The sequence below is a fragment of the Coregonus clupeaformis genome, unplaced genomic scaffold, assembly GCF_020615455.1.
Source record: "Coregonus clupeaformis isolate EN_2021a unplaced genomic scaffold, ASM2061545v1 scaf1661, whole genome shotgun sequence".
Lineage (NCBI taxonomy): Eukaryota > Metazoa > Chordata > Actinopteri > Salmoniformes > Salmonidae > Coregonus > Coregonus clupeaformis.
The window spans coordinates 13,465-40,652 of record NW_025535115.1 but is presented as its reverse complement, the minus strand read 5'-3'; the positions used below and the strand labels follow the sequence as shown (position 1 = coordinate 40,652).

At 44.5% G+C, this 27,188-nt stretch overlaps 1 pseudogene; it reads right to left on the bottom strand.

The window, feature by feature from the left end:
- Positions 1 to 1,530: 1,530 nt before the first annotated feature.
- LOC121565918 lies at positions 1,531 to 15,490 on the bottom strand (annotated as a pseudogene).
- Positions 15,491 to 27,188: the final 11,698 nt, after the last annotated feature.

Genomic DNA, 27,188 nt, shown 5'->3' with positions numbered 1-27,188 from the left:
CAGTCACTATTTCATATGTACATGCTAGTTTCATCCTTTTAAAGAAAAAAAAGGACACGAAAAAACCTGTGAACCTCCTGATCCTGATTTGACGAACATAGCATATGTATTGTACATATTTCCAGTTAAAATGATTTTCAAAAAGAGACAAAAACGGGGGTTTGAACAAGCAGTCACATAAAAGGATTGAGTGGTTTCATTTTTTAAAAGAAGTTAAAGCAAGCAAAACCTGTCAAAATACATTGATTATAAGACCAAGACAAATAATATATATATATTTTTTTCAACAGAAGTAAATCTAAATGCTGCTGTCCTACCATTGGTTTACAGTGTTTCTCCTCTCCAAGGGAGGCATGTTTTCTGCCTCGGAATAGTATCAGTGCTTTTCACAAACGTTGTAGTACTTAGTGTGCATCATTGTTTTCGCTCATACAGCTGCCCCTACTCTCCTAACCTCCCCTCAGTAACTAAAGAAGGCACAAAATGATGACATAAATATCACAAGAAAGAAAACATGAATTAATAATTTACTTTCTAAAATATTTTCTAGAGGGCAAAGGACAGGTAGGTTTAATAACGCAAATGTAAAAAGTCCTGTCGCTCACATACAAATGCAAAATCTAAATGAGACCCTATCCTTTATAGAGTACACTACTTTTGACCAGAACCCTATGGCCCTGGTCAAAAGTAGTGTACTATAAAGGGAATAGGGTGCCATTGGGGATGGAAATTCTTTGAAATTACTCATGAGAGCAAATACTACGATTTTTTGGTTCCCACAGAGGGTCAGGAGCTTAAGACATGAATGATTTTATTAAAATGTTTGTTCATAAAAAATAAATGATTTCCCCTCCTCCCACATGGATTACAGACAAGAGGCTAGGTGCGTTCTGACTGTCTTAGTGTGCGGATAAACATGACCATCACTCTCATATAACTTCAATGAAACATCACTCCTTATATTTTTTCTCAGCCCAAAACGCTCAATCCCATTTCTACTGTCAAAACAGGTTTTGAAAAGGCTTCTTCCACATCTTTTGGTCCATGTCTGTTTTTCACTCAGTGAAGTGCTACTATCCCCTTGGACTACAGGTTATTGCCGTCATAAGGTGTCCGTCTGTCTGTTGGCTGGACAGTTTCTACCGTTTAGGACCTTTGTGGGTAAAGGTAAAGGTGGGGTATAGCAGCAGCAGTTCCTCTGAAGTCCAGTATCTGCTGGAAGGACACCTGGTGGTATGAGAGGATGAGTGTGGCCAGCCAGCCTGTTATGCCTCCCCCTCTCCCTCCCTCCCTCCCTCCATTTCTCTGTCTCCAACTGCGGGACTCCTGTGCGGACTGTCTCGGCTCGTGCCCTCCCAAAGCTGGCTGTGGTGATTTAAGACACGGTGTGTATAATATAATATAATAATATAATATGCCATTTAGCAGACGCTTTTATCCAAAGCGACTTACAGTCATGCGTGCATACATTTTTTTGTGTATGGGTGGTCCCGGGGATCGAACCCACTACCTTGGCGTTACAAGCGCCGTGCTCTACCAGCTGAGCTACAGAGGACCAATTCTTCTGGCCCAATTAATACAGCTGAACCATACGTACGTCTGTAAGGCTGCGTTAGTCGAGTTGATGAGGTTCCTGTCTGTAATCTTCTCCAATATCAACAAAGCACTGGTTTCATGCCCCTTTAAAAACCAGAGTCAAACATGTCAGACCAAAATTTTAACCAGAGAGAGCCAACTGTTCAGATGAATGTCATCTTCATGTGGGGATGCTCACCTTACTGCAGGCCAGATGAAGAGCAGTGTTCTTGACTGCATCCTGCAGGGTGAGCTCTGCTTTGGCACTGCTCACCAACAGCTCTGACACAGACAGAGAAACATAAAGAAACTCAATTAGGAAATGAAGCGACTTATTAAAATGTAAAACAGACATGTTGAACTTAAGCCGGCTGGGCGAGGCAAAGCGGAGGAGAGGGGGCTGCGTACCGACAGCGTTGGTTTGTCCGTTCTCAGCAGCCATCATGAGGGAGGTCTTCCCGGAGGCATCGGGGGAGTTGACCTGGGCGTTGTGGCCTAGCAGCAGCTGAAGACACTCCACGTGGTCCGTGAAAGCCGCCGTATGCAGGGGGTCCTGGAGAGAGAGGAAACTTATTTCACCGACATCATGTAGGACTGTTATAAACAAGTTTGTTCAATTAACCCTGTTTATACCATAGAAATATAAAATCACTAATAGATGTATTAAAAGTAATCTACAATCCCTCATCCAACCCCAGAGGTCATTTTATTCCCAAGACAACATTATTCTCCAGAAGAAAAGGACTTTGTCATGTGCTGTAGTTACCGGTTCTTGGTGTCAGTGGCGTTGACAATGGCCGGCCCCAGAGTGTCAATCAGCATCTCTGCAGCCCCCTCGTTGTCATTGATCACAGCTCAGTGGAGGGGGCTGAACGAGTTGCCCTCGGTCTTGTGGAAAACCTCCTGTTCCAGCAGCACCTCTACACACGTGTCATGGCCTAGTGGAAGATTGATTCATACAGGAAAAAGATGACGTCGCTGCAGACTACAACAATACTCTCAGAGAAAGCTACACATCTGACAATAGTGAAGTCACAAAAGATGTTTTAGCTACAACATATGCTATGTCAATCCCTGACAAAGTCCTGTTTCAGTGTAAGGTCCTCCACTGAGAGTCATAACCCCTAATTCTGTTGTAGCCTTGTTCATTCCCCCACATGGCTCCGTCCACACCAATCGAATGCTTTTCAAGCCACAAGAGGGAGTGAATGAGTGTACACTTCATGGAGGAGAGAACAGAGCTACAGTCCAGTTAGTCAGTACGTACCGTTGTATGGCCTGCCTAATTCAGGGACATGTTTACGGTGCTGAAGAGAGAAAATCAGAAAATATCTAGTGTTCCGTTAGTCCAGTATGTACCGTTGTTGCAGGCCCAGTGTAGTGGCGTGTAGCCCTGGTTGTCTGTGATGACGGGGAGGGTCTCCACTGACTGGGCGGCGTGTAGGAGCCCCCCCAGCACCCCGATGTGTCCGGATGCCGCCGCCAGGTGGACAGGGGTCCGCCCCTTACAGTCCCGAACCAGGAAGCTGGCGCTGTGCTGCAGCAGGGCCTCCACACACTCCTCATGACCCGTCACCGCCTGGGAGGAAGGGCGGGGAGACAAGAATGGATTTGAAATAACTAATAATCAATTATATAATAATGAATCATCAATTATTGCAAATTGGCAGGTCCCCCTACAGGGATGAATACACCACTACCCATGGACAACTACTTTTCTGAAGATAATATGTATATTTGAGCCTCCCCGTCTCTTTCTGAGTGTGAGCGTATACAGCCAGCTCTCCTCCTCACCCCTCTGTGTAGCACTGTTCTGCCCCACTTGTCTTTGGCTTCTACGCTGGCTCCCTTGTTGAGCAGTGAGTACAAACAGTCTGTGTGTCCGCTCAGCACCGACAGCATCAGAGGGGTTCTGATACACAAGACAACAAGGTCATATTACAAACTGGTAATAACCAGGCTGAGTCCCAAATGGCAACCTATTCCCTATATGGTACACTACTTTTGACCCGAGCCCATAGGGTTCTGGTTTAAAGTAGTGCACCAAGTAGGGCATAGGGTGCCATTTGGGACGTAGACCTAGTGTCAAAATCTCTTTATTTCAGGAATTGTATCCAAAACCCAATTGACTTACTGTCCATTCCCGTCTTGAACGTCCACTGCACTCTGGAGGTCAGCATTTCCAATCAGCAAACGCAAACACTCCGAATCACCGTTGGTAGCTAGAGGAGGATAAACAGAGAGGATATAAGAATGTGAGATGATTGACCGTTGGTAGCTAGAGGAGGATAAACAGAGAGGATATAAGAATGTGAGATGATTGACCGTTGGTAGCTAGAGGAGGATAAACAGAGAGGATATAAGAATGTGAGATGATTGACCGTTGGTAGCTAGAGGAGGCTAAACAGAGAGGATATAAGAATGTGAGATGATTGACCGCTGGTAGCTAGAGGAGGATAAACAGAGAGGATATAAGAATGTGAGATGATTGACCGTTGGTAGCTAGAGGAGGATAAACAGAGAGGATATAAGAATGTGAGATGATTGACCATTGGTAGATAGAGGAGGATAAACAGAGAGGATATAAGAATGTGAGATGATTGACCGTTGGTAGCTAGAGGAGGCTAAACAGAGAGGATATGAGCTGATTGCTGGACGACTATTACCTTCACATGAACAGACAGATTTCTAGAACAGTGGTATTGGTAGATGACATCCTCAAGATGTTAACACAGCAGATAATAAAACATTTTGGGGCTGAGGCCCTCGAAGCCTGTCACCTGCTAGCTGTGTACCTGGCTCTGGATAGAAGTCCCCCTGTGCACTGATCTAGTATCAGCTTACCCTCCCAAGATCCTCAGCAATAATGACAAAAAATGACCTTAGATCAGTGTGTAGTGGGCATTTTCACACTATGCTATATAATATCCCTAGAGTGGACATTGGCATCCTAGCAACATAACCAAACAAATGTCCATCTTGGTAAGGAAAACTTTTGAATTACAGAATCTCTAGGTCTTAAGTGATATCCTATGCGTACCTGAAGCGTGGATGGGGGTCCTCTTCAGGGTGAAGTCTTTAACCAGGATGGAGGCTACCTGGTTGATGAGGACGTCAACACACTCCACATGGCCTTTAAAGGCAGCCAGGTCTGTTACGGAGTCTAGTTGATAGGTAATCGACTAGTTGGACTGTTCCCCAGACTCCAGGCGTAGGCATTTGTACAATGCTTAACAAGGCTATTGAACTTAACATTGGTGTCTGTCTTTATTCCTTAATCCAACATATCATACAGAAACATGGTATCAGAAGTGGCTCGGAAAACACACGTTTGTTATTTTTGTAGCTAAGTACAGTATAGGCGCAGTTACGTTCCATATGCGAACACAAGCCGTTTCCTACTCACAACACTGATCAACTCGTTGTTAGCTGGCTAGCTAGCATCACTACCTACCTCCATGACTGAAGACAAAGAAATCTCCTATTCCATTGCTATGGCAGCGAACATTCCGCCACCAAATCACATGGTTCTCACAGGGGACTGGAATACTAATTGGGACAATTTCAGGGATGAATTCGAGGACTATGCGCTGGCGACCGGTCTACATGAGAAACCCAACGAGGTACAAGCGGCAACTCTGAGGAGTTTAATGGGCAGCGAATGCAGGCATATCTACCGGCACAATCTCACCCTCACGGCACGACAACAGTGTGATGCAAAGGCTATATTGGATGCATTGGAGAATTACTTCAAACCCGCCAGAAACGTAATTTACGAGCGGTTCGTTTTCGGAAGCTGCAAACAGGAAGAGGGTGAGTCAGTACACAGCTTTGTAACCCGTTTGAGAGAGAAATCCGCCACTTGTGAATACGGGGGATTGAAAGATGAACTGATTCGTGACAAAATAGTACTGGGAATTGCAAATGAGAATACGCGCCGGCGTCTACTGAGAGAGAGAGGCTTAACGTTAGTAACTGCCATCGAAATGTGCCGCACTGCTGAAGTCACTGACATGAGAATGAGAGCAATGGAAACGGAAACCCCACGCTCCGACGTTGATACTGTTCACGCTGTTGCTAGGCAGACATTCAGACAAAACCAATCGAGGCAGAGTAATTCACCACGAACGGTGAACACAGAGAGCCCCGTAGCATGTAAATACTGTGGGAATACACACACACGTGGCAAAGAGCACTGCCCGGCCTATGGAAAACCATGCAGAGCTTGTGGAACTAATAATCACTTTGCAAAAGTGTGTCTCAAAAGCAAAAGAAGGGTGAGTGAGGGCAAGATTCACTGTGTTGATGATGTTACTCAATGTTCAGAGCTGAACAGTGAAAGTGACATTTACATGCATGAATCCATTGGGGCTGTACACTCAAGAGGGAAGAAATGGTTTGTGACACTACGATTACACAACAAGCAACAACAATGTCAACTGGATTCGGGTGCTACATGCAACGTAATGAGCTACAAAGACAAAATCAATCTGGCACCTGACACACATCTATTTCCCAGCGATACTAGACTAAAGCTGTACTCAGGAGAACTAATGAGCTCTATGGGCACCTTTGAGACCGAATGTGTTATTCGGGGACGCAAACACAAGCTGGAGTTCGAGATTGTGAAAACCAGTCAAAATCCTCTCCTCTCAGGCTCTACATGCGAACGCCTGGGACTGATGCAGTTCACTGTACCAAATGACCTGCACATTGTGGATCATGTCCAGCATGGACCCCTGTCCAAAGAACAACTACTCAGCAGATATGACGATGTATTCAACATGCCCGTTGAATCAGTGCCTGGGGAGGTACACTTTGAAGTGGATGAGAGCATTACTCCAGTCCAGTGTGCTCCTCGCAATGTGCCCATTGCAATGAAAGTGGCTGTGAAGGCCCAGCTGGACAAGTATGAGGCCGATGGCCACATGACATCTGTGACTGAACCAACTGACTGGATCAGCAATATGGTCATAGTGAAAAAACCAGAGAAGCTGAGGGTCTGCATCGACCCAAAGCATCTGAACCAAGCACTGAAACGATCCCACTACATCATGCCGACACTAGAGGATGTCCTCTATAAGCTTCCCAAGGCCAGGATTTTCACCTTGGTGGATGCCCGAGATGCATTCCTTCAATGCAAGCTGGACGAAGAAAGCAGCTTCATGACTACCTTCTGGACCCCTGGGGTCGGAAACGCTGGCTCAAGCTCCCGTTTGGTGTCTCAGTGGCGCCTGAGGTATACCAACGCAAGCAGCACGAGTTACTGGCTGGGCTCAAGGGCATTGAACCCATCGCCGATGATATCCTGATCGTAGGCTGTGGTGAAACAGACGAAGAAGCAGAACGCGACCACGATGTGAAGCTCCTGGCACTGATGGAGCGCTGCCGATCAGTTAAGCTTCGTCTTGGCCTGAAGAAGCTGCAGTTCAAGGTGAAAGACGTCCACTTCCATGGCCACATTCTCTCGGCAAAAGGCCTGAAGCCGGACCCAGACAAGGTCCAAGCGATCCTCGACATGCCAAACCCGTCTGATGCAAAAGGAGTACAGCGTCTCATCGGCTTTGCAAACTATCTTGCAAAGTTCATGCCACACCTATCAGCAGTCTGTGAGCCTCTGCGCCGGTTGCTGGACAAAGACACACCATGGCACTGGCTACCCAAGCACGAGGCCGCAGTGCAGGAGATGAAATCTCTGGCTTCATCCATGCCAGTGTTGCGCTACTACGACGTCACGAAGCCTGTCACAATCCAGAGCGACTCTAGCCAAAGGGGACTTGGATGCTGCCTTATGCAGGAAGGCCAGCCCGTTGCGTTTGCCTCGAGAGCGCTCACCCCCACCGAACAAAACTATGCACAAATTGAGAAAGAGTGCCTCAGCATCGTCTTCTCCTGCCAGCGATTCCATCACTACTTATATGGTCGAGAGCTGGTCACCGCTGAAACTGACCACAAACCACTCATTGCCATATTCAGTAAACCTCTCCTCAACGCGCCCAAGAGGCTTCAAAGTATGCTCCTGACTCTGCAAAACTACAGCCTGAAGGTCATTTACAAGCCAGGACCTGAGATGTACATCAGCGACACACTGAGCAGGGCAACAGCACAATGTACAGGTAGAGGCACTGCCTATCAGCGGCAGGCCATCTGTTCGCTACAGCAGGAACAACAAGATGTTCAACAGATCAATCAGGCAGACTACTTAAACGTGACAGATCACCGCCTAGCCCAGATCAGGCAACATACTGACAAGGACGAACACCTACAGTCACTGAAGTCCATGGCTCTCGAGGTTGGCCATATCTGAAAGAGGAGACACCTTTCACAGTGAGAGAATACTGGACCTTTCGAGATGAGATCAGTGTGCAAAATGGCGTCTTGTTCAGAGGTCAGAAGGTCATTATTCCCAAATCACTACGTCCAGAGATGCTTACCCGCATACACTCCAGTCACGTTGGAGGTGACGCATGCTACCGTCAGGCTCGTGAAACATTATACTGGCCAAACATGCAAGCAGAAATTAAAGACTTTGTCAGCAACTGTACCACATGCAACGAGTACGCTCATGAACAGCAAAAGGAAACCATGATGTCACACGAACTGCCCACAAGGGCCTGGCAAATCATCAGCATGGACTTATTCAGCCACAGACAAAAGGACTATCTTCTCCTCGTTGATCATTACTCTGACTTTTGGGAAATTGAACTGCTCCCTGACTTGTCTGCAGAGACGGTCATAAAGCGCTGCAAGGCGCAGTTTGCAAGGCAAGGTCAGCCTGACAAGGTAATCACGGACAATGGCCCACAATTCACTGCACAGTTCAAGCGTTTCGCCTCAGAATGGGAGTTTGACCACGTGACCTCCTCTCCAAGACACCCAAAAGCAAATGGCAAGGCAGAATCAGCTGTCAAGATTGCAAAAAACCTGTTAAGCAGGGCTTTGCGCGACAGCAACGACCCATGGAAAGCGATCTTACAGTGGAGGAACACACCCACCGAAAACATGGACAGCAGCCCAGCACAACGCCTTCTGTCCAGACGTCTGAAGACTACTATCCCCGTAGCTAACAAGCTACTTGAGCCCTGCGTCATGGTTGGCGTCACGGACAAACTGCGTCACAGAAAGCAGCTCGCTAAGTGCTTCTACGACCGGACTGCTCGAGATCTACCAGAGCTGGAGGTGGGTGAAACTATAAGGATGAAACCGCTGCCGGGAGACCACACAGGACTTTGGAGGCTGGGCACATGCCTACAGAGAGTTGCACCACGTTCTTACCTGGTGGATGTTGGTGGCTCCCTCTATCGTCGCAATCGGGTGGATCTGCGCGTAGCAGAGCAGACAAACCAGAACATGCCATACACTCACTTAGATGAGCTGGATCACAGTCCAGGCCTAAGGGTAAGGGGTGCAGAATTGAGACATGAGCCAACTGAAGGTGAAGCTTCTACCCCACCAAACTCTCCAGCTCGTGGCCCTAATCCTACCCCTGTCAGAGCCAATACTTACTCACGGGTGGGTCGGCTGTGCAAGCCACCGGACAGGCTTACTCTGTAAGCAAGAGACTTAACTTGTTGTCTGTTAATTAAAAAAAAAAATAATAATAATAATTTAAAAAGGAAGATGACAGCTGAAGAAAAAAGAAAATGTCATGCTTTTCAAGTGTTATGACTTGACTGTTAAGAACTCAATGTTATGCCGTTATGTTTGCACTTTCTATTGAAAAGGATGATGTTACGGAGTCTAGTTGATAGGTAATCGACTAGTTGGACTGTTCCCCAGACTCCAGGCGTAGGCATTTGTACAATGCTTAACAAGGCTATTGAACTTAACATTGGTGTCTGTCTTTATTCCTTAATCCAACATATCATACAGAAACAAGGTCCAGAGGGGTGCGCCCCTGTCTGTTCCTCACGTCTAGATCCAGCAGAGACTGAACCAGGACCTCCATAGCATGGTGGTGGCCGTGGTACGCCTGAATGGAAACAAACACACAGTCTGAAGCAAAGTCCAGTGGTATGCCTGAACAGATATACACTCCTAATATAATCAATGTCCTATAGTAGACCAGTGGTATGCCAGAACAGATATACACTCCTAATATAATCAATGTCCTATAGTAGACCAGTGGTATGCCAGAACAGATATACACTCCTAATATAATCAATGTCCTATAGTAGACCAGTCGTATGCCTGAACAGATATACACTCCTAATATAATCAATGTCCTATAGTAGACCAGTGGTACGCCTGAACAGAAATACACTCCTAATATAATCAATGTCCTATAATAGACCAGTGGTGCGCCTGAACAGATATACACTCTTAATATAATCAATGTCCTATAGTAGACCAGTGGTATGCCTGAACAGAAACAGTCCTAGACCTCTAAAATAGACCAGTGTCTCTCAAATCGGGTGCCCATTTTTCCTCCCGCCCAGCATCAACATCGAAGGTCCCTGCCAAGCGTGAGATTTAGAAACAAACACACTACTACTCCTCTGTTGGAGGTTGATTAACTCAAATGGTAAAATAAGGAAATCATCCTCATCATCACCGTGTCAAAATATGCATGTATTTTACACTAATCAGGAACAGATAGGAACATGGTGTGTGAGTGTCTGGACAATCAACTTTTCGTGGAAAAACAACACCATGCCTGCATCCCAGATAGCACCCTATTTCCCATGTAGTGCAGTACTTTTGATCTGGGCCCATAAGGTTCTGGTCAAAAGTAGTGCACTAAATAGGGAATAGGGTGCCATTTGTCATGTGGCAAGACCCCTACAGGAGCAGGTAGGCTTTATTCACAGCTAAGTGTAGGGGGCTGATGGCAGCTCTGACATCAGAGTCGTTCAGGATGTCTGTCCCTGAGGTACTTACCACATCTAAAGGTGTTTCACTTGCATTCTGGAAAAAGAACATCAAGAGTGACGATGCGGCCACGACAAACATGCAACCACACCTTAAAACCTACTGAATATCAACGTCTGTCCCAAATGGCACCCTATTCCCTATATAGTGCATTACTTTTGACCAGAGCCCTATGGGCCCTACATCCATTTGGGACGCAGACAAAATGGTCTGTGAATGCAGGGCGTCTTGTCCCCTGTGGTTCTGACTCACCAGCTCCAGACAGAGGCGGTGTCCGTACGCAGACGCGTAATGGACTGCGTTGTAGCCCTGATTGTCCCTGATCCCTGGGTTAGCGTCGTTTCGCAGCAAATATTCCAGACACATAGAGGTCAGAGGTCAAGAGTTCACTAATCATTATACCAACATCAAGACAGACAGATAAGCAAGCAGAGACACTTTCCCAAAGGAGACGTGGCCAAGCTTTCACACTGCATATTTAACACTAGTATGTATTCAAACACGGCCAACAACATACTCTAGACTACAGTGAAATGTGAAAGGTCATGGCACCACAACATACTCTCCAGACTACAGTGAAATGTGAAAGGTCATGGCACCACAACATACTCTCCAGACTACAGTGAAATGTGAAAAGTCATGGCACCACAACATACTCTCCAGACTACAGTGAAATGTGAAAGGTCATGGCACCACAACATACTCTCCAGACTACAGTGAAATGTGAAAGGTCATGGCACCACAACATACTCTCCAGACTACAGTGAAATATGAAAGGTCATGGCACCACAACATACTCTCCAGACTACAGTGAAATGTGAAAGGTCATGGCACCACAACATACTCTCCAGACTACAGTGAAATGTGAAAGGTCATGGCACCACAACATACTCTCCAGACTACAGTGAAATGTGAAAGGTCATGGCACCACAACATACTCTCCAGACTACAGTGAAATGTGAAAGGTCATGGCACCACAACACACACAACAGTAAGAGAGGTGTGAGACGTACTTTCCGTCTGTGTCGGAGGCAGCAGCGTAGTGGAGCGGGGTGCAACCCCTTTTATCCAGATCGTTCACACTGGCCCCAGACCCCACCAAGGCAAACAGACACTGGTAGTTACAATTGGCTGCCGCATAATGCAGAGGACTCCTAGAAGAACGCACAGAAACCATTCAACATCAACAACAGAAACAGCTTATTGGAGCTGTAAAACATTTACATTTTACATTTACGTCATTTAGCAGACACTCTTATCCAGTGCGACTTACAGGAGCAATTAGGGTTAAGTGCCTTTCTGCAGTGCACATAGACACATTTTTCACCTAGGGGATTTGAACCAGCAACCTTTCGGTTACCGACCCAACGCTCTTAACAGCTAGGCTACCTGCCGCCCAATATTTCCCATAATAATTCCTATATGCCCCTATACTATATTCCCCATTATCATAAAGATCACATATGAAAGTTATTTGATGCCACAGACAGACCTTCCGAAGCTGTCCTTTCTGTTGAAGTCAGCCCCTGTGTTGAACAGCAGATTCAGACAGTCCAGGTTCCTGGTAACAAGATATCAAGTTCAGAAAGGCCCTCGTACATCTGAGCTATCAGGTGGATGGTAACAAGATATCAAGTTCAGAAAGGCCCTTTCACATCTGAGCTATCAGGTGAATGGTAACAAGATATCAAGTTCAGAAAGGCCCTCGTACATCTGAGCTATCAGGTGGATGGTAACAATGAGAACCTTAAAGAAAAGAGAAACCCGTACACTGCTCTTGCTAGTATCACTGTTTTTATAATGCTAATAAAAGCAATAATAAAAAGTGATACTAGCAAGAGCAGTTTGCAGGTTTCTCTTCTCTTTCAAGAAGATATAAAGACAATTTAGACCAGAGCGCAAGTCAATACCACCATGGCATGGAACCACATTATACAGAAATGATACCGCACTAATGATCTATACGATTTTTTTATACTGCTAAACAATGTGAAATGTAAGAGTGTGAATATGTGTTTGTTCTTTCTGGTGGCTTTCCAGTTCATGAAGTAAATATTCATTGGTGTAAAGCCTGGGCCAGTCCACTCACCCAACAGCTGCTGCAGCATGTAAACAGGTCCTTCCAAAGTCGTCAGGGGTGTCTATATCAAAGCCTGATGAGAGGAGCTTCCGACAGCAGTCAGAGAACCCACTGAGAGCAGCCAGGTGGAGGGGGAACATCCCATGGACGCCTCGCCTGCAACACATTTTTACATTTTAGACTTTAAGCAGACACTCTTATCCAGAGCGACTTACAGTTGATTCAGCTAAGATTGGAAACAGCACCACATCACAGTCCTCATTAAACCCCACAGCAGATCAACACATCAGCATGCTGCAATGCCCTGTCTATCAACCCCCCACACACCACAATGTGTTGAGCATAGTCTCCAAGCGGGAATTCGGTCAATGACAGAATTGCAGATGCATGTTGCATTTTTGCTGGAAACTGTGTGTGTTCTCACTTGGCTGTGTCAGCTCCGTTGGTGATGAGTGTATTGATGAGTAACTCATGGCCGTAGCGAGCAGAGATGTGCAGAGGTGTGTTTCCATTCTTTTCTTCACAGTCGATCTCAGCACCTACAGAACACACACACACACACACGACACACACAGACACACACAGACACACACAGACACACACAGACACACACAGACACACACACACACGTCAACCACTTGACCCTAGAGGCCTCATGAAGCTTCATGTTCAACCACATTGCAAGTAACATTGCTCTGTGCCAGTGAATCATGGTTTGAAGACAAAAGACAATGCTGAAGAGCCTACTGGTTCATATATATTCAGTTGAGAGCATTCACAGCGACTCACCATTCTGGATGATGGCTTGAGATCTGGAGAAGCGTCCGTGGATGGCCGTCATGTGGAGGGGGGTCTTTCCATCTTTACTCTGCAGATAGAAAGACAAAGATGGTTCACACGGCAGTCTGTGCTGCTGACCACAGGCAAAATCAAACACGTATTGGAGGAGCGCTTGATTGCATTTAGTTTGCATTGTTAGGCCTATTCCATTGGTATTTGAATGTAGACCAGGGCCAAATACTAAGCCATGTGCTGCGTCAGTGTGTGCGTCCCAAATGGCACCCTATTTATAAGTGGGGGAACAAAACAATACATTCCTGATCAGGTCACTTGGTTCTGAAAAACCCCTGGTCCAACCTCTCTCTCTTCATTACTTGGTTCTGAAAACCCCCTGGTCCAACCTCTCTCTCTTCATTACTTGGTTATGAAAACCCCCTGGTTCAACCTCTCTCTCTTCATTACTTGGTTATGAAAACCCCCTGGTCCAACCTCTCTCTCTTCATTACTTGGTTCTGAAAACCCCCTGGTCCAACCTCTCTCTCTTCATTACTTGGTTCTGAAAACCCCCTGGTCCAACCTCTCTCTCTTCATTACTTGGTTATGAAAACCCCCTGGTCCAACCTCTCTCTCTTCATTACTTGGTTCTGAAAACCCCCTGGTCCAACCTCTCTCTCTTCATCACTTGGTTCTGAAAACCCCCTGATCCAACCTCTCTCTCTTCATTACTTGGTTCTGAAAACCCCCTGGTCCAACCTCTCTCTCGTCATTACTTGGTTATGAAAACCCCCTGGTCCAACCTCTCTCTCTTCATTACTTGGTTATGAAAACCCCCTGGTCCAACCTCTCTCTCTTCATTACTTGGTTATGAAAACCCCCTGGTCCAACCTCTCTCTCTTCATTACTTGGTTGTGAAAACCCCCTGGTCCAACCTCTCTCTCTTCATTACTTGGTTCTGAAAACCCCCTGGTCCAACCTCTCTCTCTTCATTACTTGGTTATGAAAACCCCCTGGTCCAACCTCTCTCTCTTCATTACTTGGTTCTGAAAACCCCCTGGTCCAACCTCTCTCTCTTCATCACTTGGTTCTTAAAACCCCCTGGTCCAACCTCTCTCTCTTCATTACTTGGTTATGAAAACCCCCTGGTCCAACCTCTCTCTCTTCATTACTTGGTTATGAAAACCCCCTGGTCCAACCTCTCTCTCTTCATTACTTGGTTCTGAAAAACCCCTGGTCCAACCTCTCTCTCTTCATTACTTGGTTATGAAAACCCCCTGGTCCAACCTCTCTCTCTTCATTACTTGGTTATGAAAACCACCTGGTCCAACCTCTCTCACTTCATTACTTGGTTCTGAAAACCCCCTGGTCCAACCTCTCTCTCAACATTACTTGGTTATGAAAACCCCCTGGTCCAACCTCTCTCTCTTCATTACTTGGTTATGAAAACCCCCTGGCCCAACCTCTCTCTCTTCATTACTATTATGAAAACCCCCTACACATTTGAATGCGTGTTGACTCACATCCACACCAAGGTCCAGGAGGTACTTGACCACACTGATCATTCCACTGGAGGCTGCAGAGTGGAGAGGGGTGTAGGCCTTCTTGTCTTTACAGGACACCTCTGATCCATGAGAGGCCAGCAGTTTCACCACCTCAATGTGCCCTATGGTAGAGAGAGAGGGGGAGGGATAAATAGAGAGAGAGAGAGAGAGAGAGAGAGAGAGAGAGAGAGAGAGAGAGAGAGAGAGAGAGAGAGAGAGAGAGAGAGAGAGAGAGAGGGAGGGAGGGAGATAGTAAGGGGGTTAAGAGAGAAACAGAGACACAAACACAGAGAGATAGGCAGAGAGAGGGAGAGATAGATTAGTTTACAGTGGTACACAGCACCATAAGCAACACCTACATCATGTTAGTACAACTGAAAACATCTAATCAACCTACTTAGTACATGATTCTGACATAATAACACACTAGACGTGGCTCATACAGCTGAGCTGTGAGACTAACACACAGTCCATTCATTCATTCATTCATTGGTATAAAGGACATTAGTCAGAATGTAAATGATGTGGTAAACTCATCACCCATGTAAGCAGCCCAGTGGATTGCTCGGCGATCCTTCTTGTCAAAGGCATTCATGTTGGCTCCTCTGGAGAGAAGCAGCCTCACCATCTAACAGGGAGAGGAGAGAGAAACAAAACACAGGTTGAGGAAAACTAAACAGCAAAATCCGCTAAATCTGGCTTCAAAGCCTTCCCTTTAAAATTATATATTTTGTATTCACAATGAATGAAAGATAACATGTAAAGACATGGTACATTTCTCCCCTTTTAGCCCCCCTTTGACCTCCCCCTCCCCCCGGAATGCCTCCAAACACATTTAAAAAGAAAGGGAAAGTAATTGAGTTACATGTCAGAAAACAAAACAAAAGTATACAACAACGTTACTTCAAGCAAAAATGTAATAGCCTAACAATTTCAGATAATTAAGTGATTTTATAGGCCTATATAGCAGTAATCTCAAGGTGGGGCCAAGAGTACTAATCTGGAGGAAGTGTTTGGAGCTGTTCAAAATGGGTCCCAGGAGGAATAAAATGAGTTGGTTGACCCTCGAATGGTAACTTCATTTTTTCTCATTTTAGAAACAGCTTCAGATCTTTGAGCCAAAGAGAGGCTAAGGGAGGATTGATAGATTTCCTATCCAATAAAATCCTTCTGCAGGCTAACAGGGAGGCAAAGGCAATGGCATCTAGCTGTCTATTGGTCAGAGAAGGATTGTTGTTTGGTACTCCAAAAATAGCAATTTCTGCACTAGGCTGCAACTTTATATCAAATGCTTCAGAAAGGGTTTTAAATAGTGGACAAATAATCTGCCAGACGGGGACAGGACCAGAACATTTGATTAGTCCCATTATCACCGAGTACTGTGGATGATGGTACATCAAAAGACAGAGGTGGGATACCCTGGTCAGGTGGAACAAACAGCCTACCCCTCCCAGTGCTTGCAAACTCAGGACTAGCAAACGCTCTACTCCCAGGAGCTGACTGTACAATTGGTGTAAATGGAAGGACACCCCCCACTCTACCCACACTAAAATCCCCAGAATATCATGTTTTATGGATTTGAGAATCTTCCATGGATCAACAGAGCACTAAAATACAATGTAATTTAGTGCATTCAAATACCAAAAAAAATAAATGCAAAAAACAAATTCATCCAAAACATACAAATAAGCACGAATACCTGTATCTAATGAATATGCTACATTCACTTTCACTGTTTACAGTATATATTCACTTACAGTAAACCATCAACAAATTCACATGCGCAGGTCGTGCACCTCATCCACATGCACAGCTCCGGCGGTCGGCTTGAGCTGACCAGTCGGCAGGTCACGTAATTAGGACACTGCCACAACTGGAATTCTGATGGTTGGATAATTTTTATTCGACCTGCACACGAAGAGACAACACACAATATGTTAGCTCTTGGTGCAGCCACAGCTCTCGGGCACCTTGCTAGTTGAAGGTCAGGCAAAAGAGAACAGGTGCTGCATGCACACATTCAGTGCCTAACAACACACTATACAATACAAGTAAAATGATATACAACATAATTCTGACAAAATAAAAGACATAACTGCACACCACGAGACAACACACAATAGGTTAGCCCTTGGTGCAGCCACAGCTCTCGGGCACCTGCGTGAGCACATAGAAACTCACTCAAACACTGCCCCAAATACTCCCGAGTTACAATAGGTACCCTAATTAGCGAGCTCGGTGAAAGTTGTTAACATACATCTTTATATTGTCCACATTGTAACAAAACCTGTAGTTGCGTAACAGCACTTTGTGTAACTTTACCACAGTTTTATATTGACAAATTACGGCGCCAAGGACAACATACCTTGCTAGTTGAAGGTCAGGCAAAAGAGAACAATAAGAGGGTACATAAATACAGATAACCCGCGATGGACCAAACCAAAATATATACAACTTTTACAATTAGGTGTATTTGCAATATAGATACATAAAAATGTTTGTACACCCAAAAATAACATTAGCTATGCAGCTGTAATTAAATAAAGAAACCACATTGAATTATTATTATTATTAATTTATTAACATCCCCTCTTGACCTGGCCTACTTGAACTGTCCTTGTGTCACACTACTACACATATAATTCAAGTCATACCTTTATTGTCATTCATGCTCTTATTTTTAACCTAGTAGTTTTGCAAAAGTGTAACCTGCGTCAATTCTAGGAAATATTGGAATAACGTGCTTAAGAGGAGCCCTGACACGCACAACAGGATAACACAACTACCACATTTTCAATTGACAATCATTGATTTAAATGGATGTGGTCAATAGATTTGTATAGGCATATATACTAATTTAATTTAACTTGTAAGCCAAGGTTGGATTAGTAGGTCTATGCAACATGCACCTGGATAACCGCGTCATGAATCGGAACGGGCTCCAACGTCCTCATATACACATTATGACAAAATAAAGATCTTAATATTTCACGAAATAAAGACATAGAAGAAAACAGGTTCTAGAAACTCAATTTCTCCATGGCAATAGAATGTAAACATGTAAATTGCTCCAAACATATCCAAATATCGCCTACAACTCAATTCTCAGCGCAGCATATTGGACGACTCCACAGGCATTGATCATTCGCGACTTTAAGTCATTCCTGTTATCTCTAGAGCATCCCGTATATTTATAGCGCTGCATTTCGTCCCCCTCTGACCATGGATAGGGTTGGGAGCATTCCTGAGTTCACTTATGGTCCCACTAAGGTAATCTTAGGAGATATTCCTTTTGGCATACTGTAAATGCCTTTGCATAATGTACCTAATAAAGCATAATTGTTTTAATTATCTTCAAAGGAATTCTGTAGAAGCAGCCTTTATTTTCAGACTCTGCAGGCCTGCTGGGAGGAAGCATATTTCAATAAACAGGTAAGATTCATCCCACAAAAACAGTAACCACAGAAAAAAAGAGATAGATTTAATCCCAAAACCAGAGTTTTATTTCAAGACAGTTTAGAGAAGATGGTCATAAGAGTTTTTAATATCACTTGCAAATTGTGAGACATGAGCAGTTGTGAAATGTTGCGAGAGAACCTTCTGAAAGCACATTATATGGTCTTTAGTGGCACGGTCTCACACCTTACCTCATCTTGCAGAAGAAGTTCATGGTCCACTATCTGCTGCTCCAGAGTCGAGGCCAGGTCTCGCCCCATGTCACCATGGAGCACATGAGCGACTGGCTGGTGTCTCAGGGCAAAAAATCCCTTAGGGAGAGGTGAGTACCACGTCAGCTCTCACCTTCACTGCCATTCTCTGTCACCAGCAGCACTCCAGGAGGTGTGGGTAAAATAAACAACAGATAAATAGGAAGCCAGGAAAGTTGAAATGCTTTGTGTTTTATTTGAAGGGTGTGGAAGGAAACCCTGGAGGAGGGGAACGAACTCGCTCGGCTGGTAAGAGAATGAGAGTTAGAGACTTAGACTATCAGTCAGTGAGCTCCTTTCTAGCCTTTCAACAACTAGTCAGTACAGCAGAATATATCTGTTGTGAAATTACACTAATGGGACTTCCTGTTTCCTACGGCAGACCTGGGAAGTAAACACCTGCCTAAAAATGATTGACATGGAGCACAAGGCTGTCTGCAAGCTCCGCCGCTCTATGCACACCACCTCTCCAGCTGGCGCTGACATGTGAGTTCCATGTACTGCCCTGCATACAGCTTGCTCCATTCATCTACACATCTGGAGCTATGCAGAAAATAACTAGGGCAGTGTTCTCTGTGTGAACATTGCACATCGTTTAGCTTTCTCTGCTGCTTTTTGTTGATTTCAGCGACCCCAAGGTCCACATCATCGTGGAGAGAGCTGTGAGGAGCATTCTGGACAAGCTGTCCAATAAGCCCTGTAGCAACCTGCTCAGCCCATCCCAGGTGGTGGTGGAGCTGGTGCCCAGGATCCTCCTGGCCCTGTGGCTTCAGCCAGAGGAAGGCCATTCAGATCACCCCATCCTCCTAAGCGGGATGGCTGTGAGTATGGTGGTGGCCGTAGGGGAGAAGCTCTCCAACACGTTGAAGGCCTCTTCTCCTCACACCCCTTTCTCCCGGGCTGCTGCTTTTGACTCTGTGAGGTCGATCCTCGGGAGAATCAGCCAGTCCTTCTCCCTGGATGACCTCAAGACCCCTTTTTTATGAGCTCTGTCTGTGCCTTTGTGGCGGACGAGGTGAAAAGCTACTTCCAGCCTACTGCAGACACCCTGCGAGTTCCCCCTGTCCTAGTGGTGGCCTTCTCCGCCACACTACCAGCTGATATCCAAGCAGGTGAGTAGCACTCATAGAAAGCACTCTGACAGATGCCTTTTGTCATGACATCCTGGTGCCTTGTAGTAGTAGAGCCAATCAGGATTTTAATTGTCACCCCTAACACAGATGCAGACCAGGCTTCTTCCCACCTGGAGGTTGTGGAAATCGCCCATAACACAGAGGCAGACCCAGCTTCTTCCCACCCGGAGGTTGTGGACATCACCCCTAACACAGAGAAAGACCCGGCTTCTGCCCACCTGGAGGTTGAGGGATTCACCCCTAACACAGAGTTTGACCCAGCTTCTCCCCACCTAGATGTTGTTGACATCAATCGTAGCAGAGAGGAAGACCCGGCTTCTTCCCACATAGTGGTTTTGGACATCACCCCTAACACAGAGGCACACCTGGCTTCTTCCCACCTGGAGGTTGCTGACAAAACCCGTAGCACAGAGGCAGACCCGGTATCTTCCCACCTGGAAGTTGAGGACATCACCCCTAACACAGAGGCACACCTGGCTTCTTCCCATCAGGAGCTTGTGGACATCACCCCTAACACAGAGGCAGACCCGGCTTCTTCCCACCTAGAGATTGCGGTCATCAACCCTAACAAAGAGGCACACCCGGCTTCTTCCCACTTGGAGGTTGTGAACGTCACCCCCTAACACAGAGGCAGACCCGGCTTCTTCCCACCTGTAGGTTGTTGACATCACCCCTAACACAGAGGCAGACCCGGCTTCTTCTCACCTGGAGGTTGTGGACATCACCCCTAACAAAGAGGCACACCCGGCTTCTTCCCACAAGGAGCTTGTGGACATCACCCCTAACACAGAGGCTGAGACGGCTTCTACCCACCTGAAGTTTGTGGACATCACCCCTAACACAGAGTCAGACCCGGCTTCTTCCCACCTGGAGGTTGTGGAAACCACCCCTAACACAGAGACAGACCCGGCTTCTTCCCACCTGGAGCTTGTGGACATCACCCCAAACACAGAGGCAGACCCGGCTTCTTCCCACCTGGAGTTTGTGGACATCACCCCTAACACAGATGCAGACCCGGCTTCTTCCCACCTAGAGGTTGTGGACATCACCCCAAACACAGAGGCAGATCCTGCTTCTTCCCACCTGGAGCTTGTGGACCTCACCCCTAACACAGATGCATACCCTGCTTCTTCACTCTTGGAGGTTGTGGACGTCACACCTGAAGAAAAGCCTCTCATGGTGGCCGTCTACGCCACTCTGCCATCTGACATCCAAGCAGGTGAGTAAGACTTATAGAAAGCACTCTGACAGGTGCCGTTCATCATGATAACATGTAAAGTGTTGGTCCCGTGTTTCATGAGCTGAAATAAAAGATCCCATTCAACTGGCCAGTGTTTAGAACCTATGGTTTGCATTTATTTACATTCTGTCCCGCTTTTGTCCCTTTCCAGAGGATGTTGCTGTGGTCACCCTCGACGTCACCCCACACGTCACCAAGGACGTGACCCTGGATGTTCCATGCAGGGCGAGGAACGGGGCAGTCCAGCGTTTTTTTTGCAGGCTTTGGAGGGCAGTGTGCTGCTGCGCTTGCCACAAGGAAGAGGAGGAACAATATTAATTATTCATTAGACCAGAAACAGGATTGAACCATATACCATTAAATTCTTTGCATTATAGTTGCCTTCAATTCTGATTTTCTTCTGTTTAATTCTTAATTAATTTCAGAACATTTCTCTAAACTTTGTGGAGTAGGTTGTATAAATAGGTGGGAAACATCCCAATCCCAATTTTAATGCTTTTAATAATTAACTTATTACATTTTTTTTAGATGTATTATTTGACAAAAAAGTGGAGGGCGCGACAAAAAAACTTTAATCATCATAGAAAACTCTTGCTCACTATTAAAAATGCATTGTTTTATTTAAGCAAGGTTAAAAGATTAACGTTTCGGCCTAGTCTATGACAATATGCATGTTGTGTTTGCCCAGTTAAAGGGGGACCCAGACTCACCCTGGTTCTTGAGGGTTGCAGACACTGAATAATTATCATTTGAAATAAATGGCACTTTTCAAGTCTTGACTAAAAATCTTTAATGAATATGAATTTAAATACAATTGACTTGAGGATCAGAGCAGGCAGGCTGACTGGCTTGCCCTGAAGGCCCTCTGCCTCTACCTCTGTGTGGTTAATCTCAGCCAAGAGGTTGTATGGGTTGTCTGTCTCTCTCTGGGTGTGAATCACTATCACTATGACCTCTCGCTCCGCCTGCCCGTTGGCCTGATTAGAAGGCTTCCCCTCTCATTCCTTGTTCACAGGAGCAGGGGTGATGGCATCCGGGGTAACCTCCTCCTCTCCTGTATCTAACCCATCTTCCTGGCTGTGAGTTCGACTGAGGTCACTCGTTCTCTCTCCCAGGGTGTTGGATAGTTTCTCCTCCTCTGTGTCTTGTGTATTTTCTACATTGTAGAATAATAGTGAAGACATCAAAACTATTAAATAACACATATGGCATCACGTAGTAACCAAAAACGTGTTACACATATCAAAATATATTTCAGATTTGAGATTCTTCAAAGTAGCCACCCTTTGCCTTGATCACAGCTTTGTACATACAGAATAATACGAAATGTTCTGAGACCAGGTTGCGCTTTCACCTCCCCGGTAAGAGGGGAATAAGGCAACCTCAGAGTTACATTCAAGGATACTTTATTGACACACACGGATGAAATGGACATGGAAAGGTAGTGGAATGATAGTGGTCCTGTAATGGACAGATAACAGGGGTAATGAATATGCACAATATCTGATAGCACAAGTAGAGCAACAACGCTATTAACAAAGGAAGGGCTGTATTAATGGCATAATGCTACCTGCGGAGTATTACACAACACAGTAAAACACAGAGAGGCAACTTACAATAGGCAATGGTAGTAAATATAAAGAACAACAAGTAAGAATGATATACATGTTACAAACTCACTTTGTGCACGTACACTATCCCACGGTATATCTGTGCATTCAAATTGTCATCGATAAATGCAATTGTGTTCATTGTCTGTAGCTTATGCCTGCCCATACCATAACCCCACTGCCACCATGGAGCATTCACAACGTTGACATCAGCCAACAGCTCGCCCATACGCTGCTTTACAAGTGGTCTGAAGTCGTGAGGCCAGTTAGAAGTACTGCCAAATTCTCTAAAGCCGCCTTGGCTTATGGTTGAGAAATTAACATAAAGGTATCTGTTAACAGCTCTGGTGGACATTCCTGCAGTCCATAAGCCAATTGCACGCTGCCTCAAAACTTGAAACATCTGTGCATTGTGTTGTGTGACAAAACTGCACATTTTAGAGTGGCATTTTATTGTCCTCAGCACAAGGTGCACCTGTGTAATTATCATGCTGTTTAATCAGCTTCTTGATATGCCATATTTGTCAGGTGGATGGATTATCTTGGCAAAGGAGAAATGCTCGCTTACAGGGATGTAAACAAATTTGTGCACACAATTTGAGAAAAATAAGCTTTTTGTGCAAATGAAATATTTCACGCTTTTATTTCAGCTCATGAAACATGGGACCAACACTTTACATATTGCGTTAATATTTTTGTTCAGTGTAGTTATTAGGTTGGGAGAATGGGATCCTATCTGGGCTAGCTAAAGCCAACTTCATGGTTAGTAGTATGACAGAGAAAAAAAATAACAAGACAAATTTAAACATCACAAATCTGAGGGGGCAGGTGACCCTGTGCCCCCTTTGGGCATGACGTCTCTGCTATCAACCGCATCATTCTGTCTCCGTGAATATTCAAAACAGACACATTCATTCAGGTCTGGTACTGTTCCTACCATATAGATCAGGGATGGACAATTCCTGTCCTTGGGGGCCGGAGTGGTGTCACACTTTTTCCGCACACTCTAGGAGCTCAGATGCAATAATTTAATAACCTAATAACCAAAGTTTCGACAGACAAGCTGTCTTCATCAGGGTATCCTGACGTTGCTTATTAAGTTATTAAATTATTGCATCTGAGCTCCTAGAATGTGCGGCTCTCCTTTTCTTTTTCAAATGTTCTACTCCGATAGCCAGCACCTCGCCTAAATAGGTGTGCGTTTCTTTCGCCTCCATATTAATCTGGTACTGGTCCTAACATATAGATCAGGCATGGACAATTCCAGTCCTTGGAGGTCGGAGTGGTGTCACACTTTTTCCCCATCCCTAGCAAACACAGCTGATTAAATACTTATTGCATTCTAAACTGAAGCCCATGAGTACTTGATTATTAGAGTCAAATGTGTTAGCTGGGGCTGGGGAACAAGTGTAACACCAGTCAGGTCCCAAGGACTGGAGTTGCCCATCCCTGATATAGATGCTCTGTTTGCACACATCGAGGGATGTGGTGACAGTGGAGACAAGGGAACACACATAAACTGCTTTGTCCTTTTAGAAGGTCGTCATAATCCTTACATAAATATGATGTGTATGCAAGAAATGCAGAGCCACTTCCAAAAACATATTGACAGAGTCTAGTATCTAGTAATCTAATCAATTAGTTTTCAACCCCTTTGTTATGGCAAGCCTAAATAATCTCAGGAGTAAAAATGTGCTTAACAAGTCACATAATCAGTTAGATGGACTCACTATGTGTGCAATAATAGTGATTTTCAAACGACTACATAATCTCTGTACCCCACACATACAATTATCTATAAGGTCCCTCAGTCCAGCAGTGAATTTGAAACATAGATTCAACCACAAAGACCAGGGAGGTTTTCCAATGCCTCGCAAAGTAGGGCACCTTTTGGTAGATGGGTACAATTAAAGCAGACATTGAATATTCCTTTGAGCATGGTGAAGGTATTAATTACGCTTTGGATGGTGTATTAATACACCCAGTCACTACAAAAATACAGGCGTCCTTTTCTAACTCAGCTGCCGGAGAGGAAGGAAAACTATCAGGGATTTCACCATGAGGCCAATGGTGGCTTTAAAACAGTTAGAAAGTTTAATGGCTTTGATAGGAGAAAACTGAGGATGAATCATCAACATTGTAGTTACTCCACAATACTAACCTAATTGACAGAGTATGCACTCACTAACTGTAAGTCGCTCTGGATAAGAGCGTCTGCTAAATGACTAAAATGTAAATGTAAAAGAAGGAAACCTGTACATGCATTGTGTTTGCAATAAGGCACTAAAGTAAAACTGCAAATAATGTGGCAAAGAAATTAACTTTATGTCCTGAATACAAAGTGTAATGTTTGGGGCAAATCCAACACAACACATCACTGAGTACCACTCTTCATATTTCCAAGCATAGTGGTGGCTGCATCATGTTATGGGTATGCATGTCATTGGCAAGGACTAGAGACTTTTTTAGGATAAAAAGAAACGGAATAGAGCTAAGTACAGTCAGAATCCTAGAGGAAAACCTGGTCCAGTCTGCTTTCCAACAGACACTGGGAGACAAATTCCCTCTTCAGCAGGACAATAACCTAAAACACAAGGCCAAATATTCACTGGATTTGCTTACCAAGATGACATTGAATGTTCCTAAGTGGCTTAGTTACAGTTTTGACTTAATTCGGCTTGAAAACTTATGGCAAAAAAAAAATGGCTGTCTATATAATGTATATTGCATATATTTTACAATCCAGTTGTGCAAAGCTCTTGGAGACTTATCCAGAAAGACACAGCTTTAATCGACTCAGGGGTGTGAATACTTATATAAATGAGATATTTCTGTATTTCATTTCCAATACATTTGCAAAAATTTTAAAAACGTGTTTTCACTTTGTCATTATGGGGTATTGTATGTAGCTGCGTGAGAGAAAATATTATAATTGAATCCATTTTGAATTCAGGCTGTAAGAAAACAACATGTGGAATAAGTTAAGGGGTATGAATACTTTCTGAATGCACTGTATATCTGCAAGAAAATGATACATATGTGAATGTTTGAAAGGGGGTCATATAAACATTGCCTTATTTATATTTTTACAGACAATATTAAGTGAATTCTGTCTGAAATAGTCATGATATAATGGGCATAGTTTCTCAGACCAAATTTCCATTCTGGCTGAAACAAAGCAATCTGATCATGCTCCAGTCAAATACAGCTATAGGGAATGCCTATACATCTCCTTCCACACATTGATTTCATTCTTCGCATCTTTATTCAGAAACAAACAAACTTGAAATTAAGTGCTGTTTCAGTGTCTTGTTGCAGGTTGTGCAATGTTCAAAAGTGTGTGTGATATTAGCATTAACTTGTGTGTGTGGTGTCAAGTGTGGATGGTCCTATTTATGCAAATAGCCGAGATTGGATATTTCAGCACCATGGACAGCAGCGACATTGGGATAGCGAGATCTGTAATTCAGCAACACATGACACTGGATAGCGGCTGTCTCAGGTGAACTTGGCATTGGGAAAATCCCATCTAATAGGAAACGAGGCATAGGAGGCAAAAAGACTGAAGGAGAAGACTCCCACAGGAACTCTATGCTTAACTGTTCTGCCACATTCATTTCAAATGTTACATTTTTCGATTTGTAAATAAAAGGGAACACATCTGCAAATAATGTAAATAGACTTTTCTAACTACACTGTACAGCTTTAGTGTGTCTGTGTGTCATAGGTACAACTGCAAGCAATTCGCTTTTCAAATCCTTCTCAAATGTCTGTTTAATGTGAGAAACTAAATTAAAAACAACCGTTAGACTAATACAATGCGTACTGTCACAAATGATTACTATTCCCAACAAGACAACGAAGTGATGGTCTTTACCCACCATGGAGACTTATAAAGGCTACTTCCCCCCCACCAAAAGTTCCCACGCAGAGCGATGTTGTTTACTACATCATTATGCATATGTAGCGTGGTTCGTTCTGCGTTGTGTACTTTTAATTAGGACACTGCCACAACTGGAATTCTGATGGTTGGATAATTTTTATTCGACCTGCACACGAAGAGACAACACACAATATGTTAGCCCTTGGTGCAGCCACAGCTCTCGGGCACCTTGCTAGTTGAAGGTCAGGCAAAAGAGAACAGGTGCTGCATGCACACATTCAGTGCCTAACAACACACTATACAATACAAGTAAAATGATATACAACATAATTCTGACAAAATAAAAGACATAACTGCACACCAAGAGACAACACACAATAGGTTAGCCCTTCGTGCAGCCACAGCTCTCGGGCACCTGCGTGAGCACATAGAAACTCACTCAAACACTGACCCAAATACTCCCGAGTTACAATAGGTACCCAAATTAGCGAGCTTGGTGAAAGTTGTTAACATAAATCTTTATATTGTCCACATTGTAACAAAACCTATAGTTGCGTAACAGCACTTTGTGTAACTTTACCACAGTTTTATATTGACAAATTACGGCGCCAAGGACAACATACCTTGCTAGTTGAAGGACAGGCAAAAGAGAACAATAAGAGGGTACATAAATACAGATAACCCGCGATGGACCAAACCAAAATATACACAACTTTTACAATTAGGTGTATTTACAATATAGATATATAAAAATGTTTGTACACCAAAAAA